Source organism: Rutidosis leptorrhynchoides, chromosome 11, assembly GCF_046630445.1.
Source record: "Rutidosis leptorrhynchoides isolate AG116_Rl617_1_P2 chromosome 11, CSIRO_AGI_Rlap_v1, whole genome shotgun sequence".
Classification (NCBI taxonomy): Eukaryota; Viridiplantae; Streptophyta; class Magnoliopsida; order Asterales; family Asteraceae; genus Rutidosis; species Rutidosis leptorrhynchoides.
This window is the reverse complement of record NC_092343.1, coordinates 44,838,210-44,850,050: the sequence shown is the minus strand read 5'-3', so window position 1 is coordinate 44,850,050 and position 11,841 is coordinate 44,838,210.

Here is an 11,841-nt window from a genome sequence, read left to right as displayed (position 1 = left end):
CAGGGGTGGATTACATTCAAGGGTAATTGGTGTAATTGTTAACAAAGTAGTAAAACCTTGGATTACACACAGTCGATAACCTGGTGTATTCATTAAACAAAGTATTAAGACCTTGTTACAATTCGAATCCCCAATTAGTTGGAATATTTGACTTCGGGTATAAGGATAATTTGACGAAGACTCTCGCACTTTATATTTATGACTGATGGACTATTATGGACAAAACCGTATGTACATATCGAATAATCCAGGACAAAGGACAATTAACCGGGGTAATAAATTAAAATCATCACGTCAAACATCATGATTATGGAAGTTTAAATAAGCATAATTCCTTTATTTTATATCTCATCGTCATTTTAATTATCGTACTTTTTAATTATCGCAATTTTATTTATCGTCATTTTATTTTATCGCACTTTAATTATTGTCATTTACTTTACGCTTTAAATTAAGTTATTTTTTATTTTTAATATTTTACATTAGGTTTTAACTGCGACTTAAGACATAAAATCGACAAACCGGTCATGAAACGGTAAAAACCCCCTTTTATAATAATAATACTACTTATATTTATATATATATTTATACAAATATAGTTTTTAAAAATATAGCGTTAAACTTTCCTAGTTCCCTGTGGACGAACCGGACTTACTAAAAACTACACTATTGTACGATTAGGTACACTGCCTATAAGTGTTGTAGCAAGGTTTAGGTATATCCACTCTATAAATAAATAAATAACTTATGTAAAAATGTATCGTATTTAATAGTATTTCCTAGTAAAAATATAACTATTTCGTATACACCTCTACGCACATCAGTAGCCAACGCCTTGAGCAGAAAGGACAGAGAACCCATTCGAGTAAAAGCTATGAATATAATGATTCACACTAACCTTACTACTCAAATAAAGGAGGCGCAACAAGGATTTTTAAAAGAGGGAAATTTAAAGAATGAAATACCCAAAGGATCGGAGAAGCATCTTAATATTCGGGAAGACGGAACCCGGTATAGGGCTGAAAGAATTTGAGTACCAAAATTTGGAGATATGAGAGAAATGGTACTTAGAGAAGCTCATAAGACCAGATACTCAATACATCCTGGAACGGGGAAGATGTACAAGGATCTCAAGAAACATTTTTGGTGGCCAGGTATGAAAGCCGATGTTGCTAAATACGTAGGAGAATGTTTGACGTGTTATAAGGTCAAAGCGGTGCATCAGAAACCATCAGGTCTACTTCAGCAACCCGAAATCCCGGAATGAAAATGGGAAAACATTACCATGGATTTCATCACTAAATTGCCAAGGACTGCAAGTGATTTTGATACTATTTGGGTAATAGTTGATCGTCTCACCAAATCAGCACACTTCCTGCCAATAAGAGAAGATGACAAGATGGAGAAGTTAGCACGACTGTATTTGAAGGAAGTCGTCTCCAGACATGGAATACCAATCTCTATTATCTCTGATAGGGATGGCAGATTTATTTCAAGATTCTGGCAGACATTACAGCAAGCATTAGGAACTCGTCTAGACATGAGTACTGCCTATCATCCACAAACTAATGGGCAGAGCGAAAGGATGATACAAATGCTTGAAGACATGCTACGAGCATGTGTTATTGATTTCGGAAACAGTTGGGATCGACATCTACCGTTAGCAGAATTTTCCTACAACAACAGCTACCATTCAAGCATTGAGATGACGCCGTTTGAAGCACTTTATGGTAGAAAGTGCAGGTCTCTGATTTGTTGGAGTGAAGTGTGGGATAGACAGATTACGGGTCCAGAGATAATACAAGAAACTACCGAGAAGATCATCCAAATTTAACAACGGTTGAAAACCGCCCAAAGTCGACAAAAGAGCTACGCCGACATTAAAAGAAAAGATATAGAATTTGAAATTGGAGAGATGGTCATGCTTAAGGTTGCACCTTGGAAAGGCGTTGTTCGATTTGGTAAACGAGGGAAATTAAATCCAAGGTATATTGGACCATTCAAGATTATTGATCGTGTCGGACCAGTAGCTTACCGACTTGAGTTACCTCAACAACTCGCGACTGTACATAACACTTTCTATGTCTCAAATTTGAAGAAATGTTTTGCTAAAGAAGATCTCATTATTCCGTTAGACGAAATCCAAATCAATGAAAATCGAAGAACCCGTCGAAATAATGGATCGTGAGGTTAAAAGACTTAAACAAAACAAGATACCAATTGTTAAGGTTCGATGGAATGCTCGTAGAGGACCCAAGTTCACCTGGGAAAGAGAAGATCAGATGAAGAAGAAATACCCGCACTTATTTCCAGAAGATACGCCAACACCTCCAACTGCTTAAAATTTAGGGACGAAATTTATTTAACGGGTAGGTACTGTAGTGACCCGAACATTTCCATGTTTATATATATTAAATGAAATTGATATTTACATGATTAAGTGTTTCCAACATGTTAAGCAATCAAACTTGTTAAGACTTGATTAATTGAAATAGGTTTCATATAGACAATTGACCACCCAAGTTGACCGGTGATTCACAAAATTTAAAACTTGTAAAAACTATATGATGACATATATATGATTATACATATAATTAAGATGATATTATGATAAGTAAGTATCTTATTAGGTATTTTAACAATGAGTTATATACATAAATTGAGTTTATTGAATTAAGAAACTCGAAACGATATATATAACGATTATCGTTATAACAACGTCTTACTAATTATATATGAATCATATTAAGATATTTTTACACTATGTTTAATCATGATAAATGATAAGTAAACATGTCATTTTGTATATTAACAATGAACTACATATGTAAAAACAAGACTACTAACTTAAGGATTTCGAAGCGAGACATATATGTAACGATTATCGTTGTAACGACATTTAAATGTATATATATCATATTAAGATATATTAATATATCATAATATCATGATAATATAATAATTTAACATCTCATTAGATATAATAAACATTGGGTTAACAACATTTAACAAGATCGTTAACTTAAAGGTTTCAAATCAACATTTACATGTAACGACTAACGATGACTTAACGACTCAGTTAAAATGTATATACATGTAGTGTTTTAATATGTATTCATAAACTTTTGAAAGACTTCAGAACACTTATCAAAATACTTCTACTTAACAAAAATGCTTACAATTACATCCTCGTTCAGTTTCATCAACAATTCTACTCGTATGCACCCGCATTCGTACTCGTACAATACACAGTTTTTAGATGTATGTACTATTGGTATATACACTCCAATGATCAGCTCTTAGTAGCCCATGTGAGTTACCTAACACATGTGGGAACCATCATTTGGCAACTAGCATGATATATCTCATAAAATTACAAAAATATTAGTAATCATTCATGACTTATTTACAAGTAAACAAAATTACACATCCTTTATATCTAATCCGTATACCAACGACCAAAAACACCTACAAATACTTTCATTCTTCAATTTTCTTCATCTAATTGATCTCTCTCAAGTTATATCTTCAAGTTCTAAGTGTTCTTCATAAATTCTATAAGTTCTAGTTTCATAAAATCAAGAATACTTCCAAGTTTGCTAGCTTACTTCCAATCTTGTAAAGTGATCATCCAACCTCAAGAAATCTTTCTTATTTACAGTAATATATCTTTTTAATACAAGGTAATACTCATATTCAAACTTTGATTCAATTTCTATAACTATAACAATCTTATTTCGAGTGGAAATCTTACTTGAACTTGTTTTCGTGTCATGATTCTGCTTCAAGAACTTTCAAGCCATCCAAAGATCCTTTGAAGCTAGATCTATTTTTCTCATTTCTAGTAGGTTTATCCTCAAAACCTGAGGTAGTAATGATGTTCATAACATCATTCGATTCATATATATAAAACTACCTTATTCGAAGGTTTAAACTTGAAATCACTAGAACATAGTTTAGTTCATTCTAAATTTGTTCGCAAACAAAAGTTAATCCTTCTAACTTGACTTTTAAAATCAACTAAAAATATGTTCTATATCTATATGATATGCTAACTTAATGATTTAAAACCTGGAAACACGAAAAACACCGTAAAACCGGACATACGCCGTCGTAGTAACACCGCAGGCTGTTTTAGGTTTGATAATTAAAAACTATGATAAACTTTGATTTAAAAGTTGTTCTTCTGGGAAAATGATTTTTCTTATGAACATGAAACTATATCCAAAAATCATGGTTAAACTCAAAGTGGAAGTATGTTTTTCAAAATGGTCATCAAGACGTCGTTCTTTCGACTGAAATGACTACCTCTTACAAAAACGACTTGTAACTTATATTTTTGACTATAAACCTATAATTTTTCTGTTTAGATTCATAAAATAGAGTTCAATATGAAACCATAGCAATTTGATTCACTCAAAACGGATTTAAAACGAAGAAGTTATGGGTAAAACAAGATTGGATATTTTTTGATTGTTGTAGCTACGGGAAATATGGTAACAAATTTATATTAATCATATCCTAGCTAACTTATATTGTATTATACATGTATTCTAATATATTATGTAGTCTTGGGATACCATAGACACGTATGCAAATGTTTTGACATATCATATCGACCCATCTATATATATTATTTGGAACAACCATAGACACTCTATATACAGTAATGTTGGAGTTAGCTATACAGGGTTGAGGTTGATTCTAAAAATATATATAATTTGAGTTGTGATCTAGCCTGAGACGTGTATACACTGTGTCGTGGATTGATTCAAGATAATATATATCAATTTATTTTTGTACATCTAACTATGGACAACTAGTTGTAGGTTACTAACGAGGACACACTACTAGAAAATTTGGAATTAGCTTCGGATTTGCGACGGCCTATAATTCAGTCCCTAATTACCGACGAATTTCCGATGACTTTCCAACGAACTCATAAAAAACACATTTTCGTACGTGTGTTTGCATTTATACGCTAATTAGTATTTTTAAAACATTTGTTAACTAATATAGATGCATTTAGAAATAAGTGTCTATGCATTTTCATATAAATCATAATTTTAAAAAATATATACATATATGGCCGTCCCTAGTCCGTCGGTAATTAGGGACGGATTTGGGACAGATGTTTTTAATAATTGAGATTTTATCGAGTTTACGAGCACGAATGAACACGTATAAGTACCAAAATGTCTAAGAATGCACTTTTACTATCAATTATAACATATATACATCAATATTTTATGCCTTTGTCAGATGTATATCTTTGATCTAATGTTTTTATATATAAGTTCCATAATCGTTGTTAATGAATATATGATACTCGTACGTGTGTTTGCATTTATACGCTACTTAATATTTTTAAAATGTTTGTTAACTAATATAGATGCATTTAGGAATGAGTGTCTATGAGTTTTCATCTAAATCGTAATTTAAAAAAATATATAAATATATGGCAGTCCCTAATCCGTCGGTAAATTTGAGTATTAGGGACGGATGTTTTTTTAAAATTGAGTTTTTATCGAGTTTACGAGCACGAATGAACACGTATTAGTATCAAAATGTCTTAAGATACACTTATACTATCAAGGATAACATATATACATCAATATATTATGCGTTCATCGAATGTATACCTTCAATCTAGTGTTTTTATATATAGGTTTCATAATCATAGTTAGTGAATATATGCATACCCGTACGTGTGATTGCATTTTACACGCTACTTAGTTTTTTTAAAACATTCCTTAATTAATATAGATGCAGTTAGGAATGAGTGTCTATGCGTTTTCGTCTAAATCGTAATTTAAAAAATATATAAATATATGGTCGTCCCTAATTCGTCAGTAAATCAGAGTATATGATGGATTTGAGACAGATGTTTTTTATAATTGAGATTTTATCGAGTTTACGGGCACGAATGAATACGTTTAAGTATGGTATAATATAATATAATAGAAAATTAGAAAATTACAATATAGAATATGTTACTCCATAATATAATATAATATAATACTTCGTATAATATAATATACTAATACTATACTATATAATCATCATTTTCATCATTATCATTCTTTATCTTTAAATATTGGAGTAATGAATTTTCAATTTTCCTATTGGACAAAACACATCACACAGATTGCAAATGAAGCTACTAATCCACCGTTCGATTACATCCCATCCAATGGATGTCACACCTAACCACCTACTTCATTTCTTATCTCTTATTCAAAACCCAGATAGATATCACACCTAACCACCTACTTCATTTCAGATTTCCAAATCTCTTATTCTTATTCTTATTCAAAACCAACTTGTGCATAATTCAATCAAAACCCCTAATTTTCTTCAATACTCACTGATCCAAACCATTAAAATATTAAATCCAATTTTCCTAATCTTTCAAATATGCTAGGACTTGGTATGGGATGCAAAGGATTAGGAAATGGAAGAGAAAAACGACGCCACAAAGTTTTTCGATGATAACATTCAAGAAATCACAAAGCCTTCAATTTGAAGTTTAGCTTGTTGTGGTGGTGTGAAGCATATAAGTGGTTTGATTTATGAAGAGTGAAGACACACGTGAAGTTCTCAAGTGCTTTCCAGAGAATTTTACTAGAGATGCAGTTACTTATTTGGAATATTAGTTACCGCTATGACATTGAGATTATATGTAATTTTCCTTTTAAAAGTTTTACGGTTTCCCAATTTTAGTAATGGTATACTATACGTAATTTGTTGTTATTATGATCTATGGACATAGGAATAAGTGTGCGTTTCCATTAGTTTTTGTACAATTAATCCGGATTTATGTATGAATGTTTGGGATGTTTTTAATGTAATTTAGTGCTTTGATGAAATTTGTTTTGATTTGTGGATGAATAAAACTGGACGTAAAAGCTCAAAAAAATTTGGGAAAATGAATTTATTAAACAAATTAATCTGCAGGAAGAATATCATTAGCGACGGATTTGTGCATAGTAACATTCCGTCGCTAATCCGTCCTTAAGGGCTCCGTCACTAATCCGTCCCTAAGAGGCCCGTCGCTAATCTGTCCCTAAGTGGCCCGTCGCTAATGTGTCCCTAAGTGGTCCGTCGCTAATCTGCCCCTAAAAGTCTGTCGCTAATGCGTCCTTAAGAGGCCCGTCGCTAATCTGTCCCTAAGTGGTCCGTCGCTAATCCACCCCTAAAAGTCCGTCGCTAATATCGATGCCGTCGCTAAATTCGTCCCTAATTTTTCCTGAGGGCGATTTTAGAGTCGGCTTCAATCTGTCAGAAATCCGTCGCTAAACGCGTTTAGCGATGAATTAGGGACAGATTTTGCCGTCGCTAATGTCAGATTTTCTAGTAGTGACAGCTGACTTAATAAACTTAAAACATCAAAATGTATTAAAAGTGTTGTAAATATATTTTGAATATACTTTGATCTATATGTACATATTTGTTATAGGTTCGTGAATCGACCAGTGGTCAAGTCTTACTTCCCGACGAAGTAAAAATCTGTGAAAGTGAGTTATAGTCCCACTTTTAAAATCTAATATTTTGGGATGAGAATACATGCAGTTTTATAAATGTTTTACGAAATAGACACAAGTAAATGAAACTACATTATATGGGTGAATGATCGAAGCCGACTATGCCCCTTTTGCTTGGTAGCCTAAGAATTAGTAAACCGATCTACTAATTGACGCGAATCCTAAAGATAGATCTATTGGGCCTAACGAACCCCATCCAAAGTACCGGTAGTACTTCGAATTCGTTTTTATCATGTCCGAAGGATTTCCCGGAATGATAGGGGATATTCTTATATGCATCTTGTTAATGTCGGTTACCAGGTGTTCACCATATGAATGATTTTTATCTCTATGTATGGGATGTATATTGAAATATGAAATCTTGTGGTCTATTATTATGATTTGATAATATATAGGTTAAACCTATAACTCACCAACATTTTTGTTAACGTTTTAAGCATGTTTATTCTCAGGTGATTATTAAGAGCTTCCGCTGTTGCATACTAAAATAAGGACAAGATTTGGAGTCCATGCTTGTATGATATTATGTAAAAACTGCATTCAAGAAACTTATTTTTGATGTAATATATTCTTATTGTAAACCATTATGTAATGGTCGTGTGTAAACGGTATATTTTAGATTATCATTATTTGATAATCTACGTAATGCTTTTTAAATCTTTATAGATAAAATAAAGGTTATGGTTGTTTTAAAAAATGAATGCAGTCTTTAAAAAACGTCTCATATAGAGGTCAAAACCTCGTAACGAAATTAATTAATATAGAACGTTTATAATCAATATGAACGGGACATTTCAGACTCACCTTTGAATAAGCTTGGATGACTGACAAAAACTTGTACGATTTACAGCTGAATAATGCAACCTAAGTATACGTATTTAGGTTGGTCAATATATGTATCTTAAATAAGGGTGGTTTCATAGTATAAGTTGTCTTATTGCTCGACTCGACGCGTTTCAAAGTAAAAGTCAACTATATCATGCAAGTTAAACAAAGTCAACCGAAGTCAAACCGAAAGTCAAACTTGGTCAAAGTAGTCAAACAAAGTCAACATCAGTAGGTTCATATCAAATGTTGGTCAACATGTTAAACCTAAGTCAAATAATACGTTTCAGGTCATGAATAATCATTTTCACAATTTCAGTTTATCGTTGTGCCCAAAGTTCATGAACACGTAGCATACTTAGCACAATATCTCATAGTACAAAATTCACGTAAACATGGAAAACTCCAGATCATAAATATACTTAAAATCGATTCCAAAAAAGTCCGGCCAGGGACTCATACGATAATTAAAAGTCAGGAATCAGAAGGGGTACATTTGGGGTTTGCTCAGTCAGTTTCTGACCGCGCACTGATTTCGTGTTGGCTATAACCGGAGTTAAGAACATGTAATTGATACAAGACCAGTGGCCATAGTTCAAGAAAAAGTCAAAGTAACACATATCAAAAATATAGCAAATTTTGTTTAGCCAATTTGTACAGTTTATTCATGCAAGTTGAATGTTCAGTTTTTCAGCTCAAATCAGAATCCACATAAAGTACGGCTCTATTATGCCCAATGCATAAGGTTTCAGAGATTGACATAAACTAACAATAAGTCAAATATCATGTTAAAATTCATATTTCAGAAGCTTACATGCTCATTCAATAAACACAATCCACAGAGTATAAAACAGAGAGCAATTTACAGATTCGATTCTAGTTTAGTTAGTCACATTCGCACGCGATTATCCGAAGATCTAGATACAATTAGCCTATGATATCTACATGAAAGGTGAATTAATTTTTGTGTAGATTTCAAATATGCAAAGCTTTAATCTCAGAAGTTACCACATTTTATCGTACAAGGTTATTTTCATGCAAGTGCTGTATAAAACTACTTTTACACTAATTCAAGCATATCTCGGGTTATACATAAGCAAAAGACATGATATCTTAGTCTAAATTGAGTGTTTTTAAATTATATTTCCAGTTGTATAAGTCTCACATGCCAATTCATTGTCTATCAATTCCAGATTTCTGATCAATCACGAAAACACAACGTTAATTTCAATTAAACATAACTTGATCATCCGAAAACGAAATCAAGCGAATCCAAAGCCTAAACTCAATAGTTTTTCGCAAAGAATCTGAATATAACATAATAATTAACATTTGAAAAACTTAATTTTTCTGGTCATGCAAAAACAAATTCGTTTTTAAACCCTAGCGCATCAAACAATCAATATAACGGTTACAATTAACACGTACGCGTCTAGACTTGAGCAATTAACAACAATAGTATGAAACACCAATAAAAATCAGATTTTTATAATTAGGGTTCATGTAAATATACCTTAGATCACAAAATTGTTTATACCAATGGATAGAGAATGATGAGATGAACGCGATTCGTGTAGAACACTTTAGCTAATTTAGAAAGATGAAAATATGGTGGTGATGGTGATGGTCGACGTGAGGGAGAGAGCAGGAGGAGGTGACTGCGTGATTTTTTTTATTAGGGTATTATGCAGTGTTTATCCCTCACAAATTAATTTATATTAAATCCTAGTTTTCCTAAATTGCACATAAGTCCCTCAAGTAGTAAAAATTAAACATAAAAGGGGTGGGGTGGGGGTTTCGGCCGAATGGGCCCTATGGGGTACTCCCGGGCTTGTGTTGTCGAATTCCTTGTACTCGTGGTCCGTTTCAAGTGTCATTTAGTCGTACCGAAAACCCGGAACGCTACACCGATCGTTAAAACGCAATCAAACGTTAATTTATTAAAAACCCAATAAATTAATTTTTTTTAAAAAAGTTAATAACTATTAAAATAATTATTAAAATAAACTCGAGCGTTTCGTTGCTCAAAAAGCAGTTATCAAAATCGTATCGTTTTAATCGTATTTCATCACCCGAAATATTTATTTGAATTAATATCAACCCATATTAATTATTATAACCCTCCAAAGATCAAGTACGCATTTATTACACATAACGTACAAATGTTAAATAATCACCGTTAAATAACTAACGGAAGGTTAACGGAAGTAACGGAAAAAGCAGGGTTGTTACATGGTTATGAAAAGTTTAGAGAGAATAATAGAAATGTGTTAGTTATTGTAAAAGAACCGTGCTCATTAAGATTGGGCCAATAGCCCAGTGGTGGATGACTCACTCTTCCTTAGGGGAGGTTAGGGTTCGATTCCCACTGGGTGAGGATTTTCCTAAAATGGATCAAAAACCAATCTTACCCATGCCCGTAAATGCCATGGACCCCACTGAGTGGAATGTTTGGATTTGTAGAATGAAGGCGCAGGTTCGAGTCTTTCGGGGCTCGTTCCCGACGCTTAGTGGTGGAAAGTGGACAGGGTATAGCCAGGTACGATACTATCGGGTATGGAGTCGTAGGTCGCAAAAAGCAACCCAGGGTTAGCGTATCCCTGCCGATCTACACATTTTGGACTTGTAGTTATTGTAAAAGAAAAAATTTATAGAAGTGTATTGTATTTATAGGGATATAAATTGTTTTATTTTATTTATAATATACAAATTTATTATAGTAGCCGTTGGAGTTTGAATGGATGCAACGGATACATGGCTCTTCCAACCAAAAACGAAAACGTCGAAAATCACGCTTCCAAGCCTCCTGAGATGCTCCCATCGCGCCAACAAATTTTCTGCTCCATGACGCCACATAGTAGCGCTATGGTGGTGTGATGGTGGTGTTTTGATGGTGATCACGCTGCATTAATAACAGTCTGAGAATGATGTTTGATATTACCGCAACAACACGATTTTACTAAAATTATAAAAATATGTTATTTACTGCGTAGCTCTTATGAACAGTAGTATACATAGAGGCAGGTTCAAACGAGAACCACAAAAAAGTCGAGAACTGCGAGAACCTTTTAATTAAATAGTTTTTATGCATTTAAATGCAACAAATTACATGCAAATGTTAACTAATGCTCATATCATTAACAAACAAATGTTCATTACTACAAATTACATGTTAAATTGTTAATTATATGAAACTGTTCACATGTTCAGAAACAAATATGCACATGTGAACGAAAAACTATATTTTTGATTATATAGGTTAAATATAAGTTTTTTTTAAAACTATTTTATGTTTATTTTTATTCTCCATCAACATTTATTGGAGATTCAATCTAGTTAGATGTAAAAATATTTATAAATCAAAAGTTCTCGCAGTTCTCACCCTTTTTGTGATTCTCATTTGAACTTTTGGCTATATAGAGGGAATACATACATACATACATATATATATATATATATATATATATATATA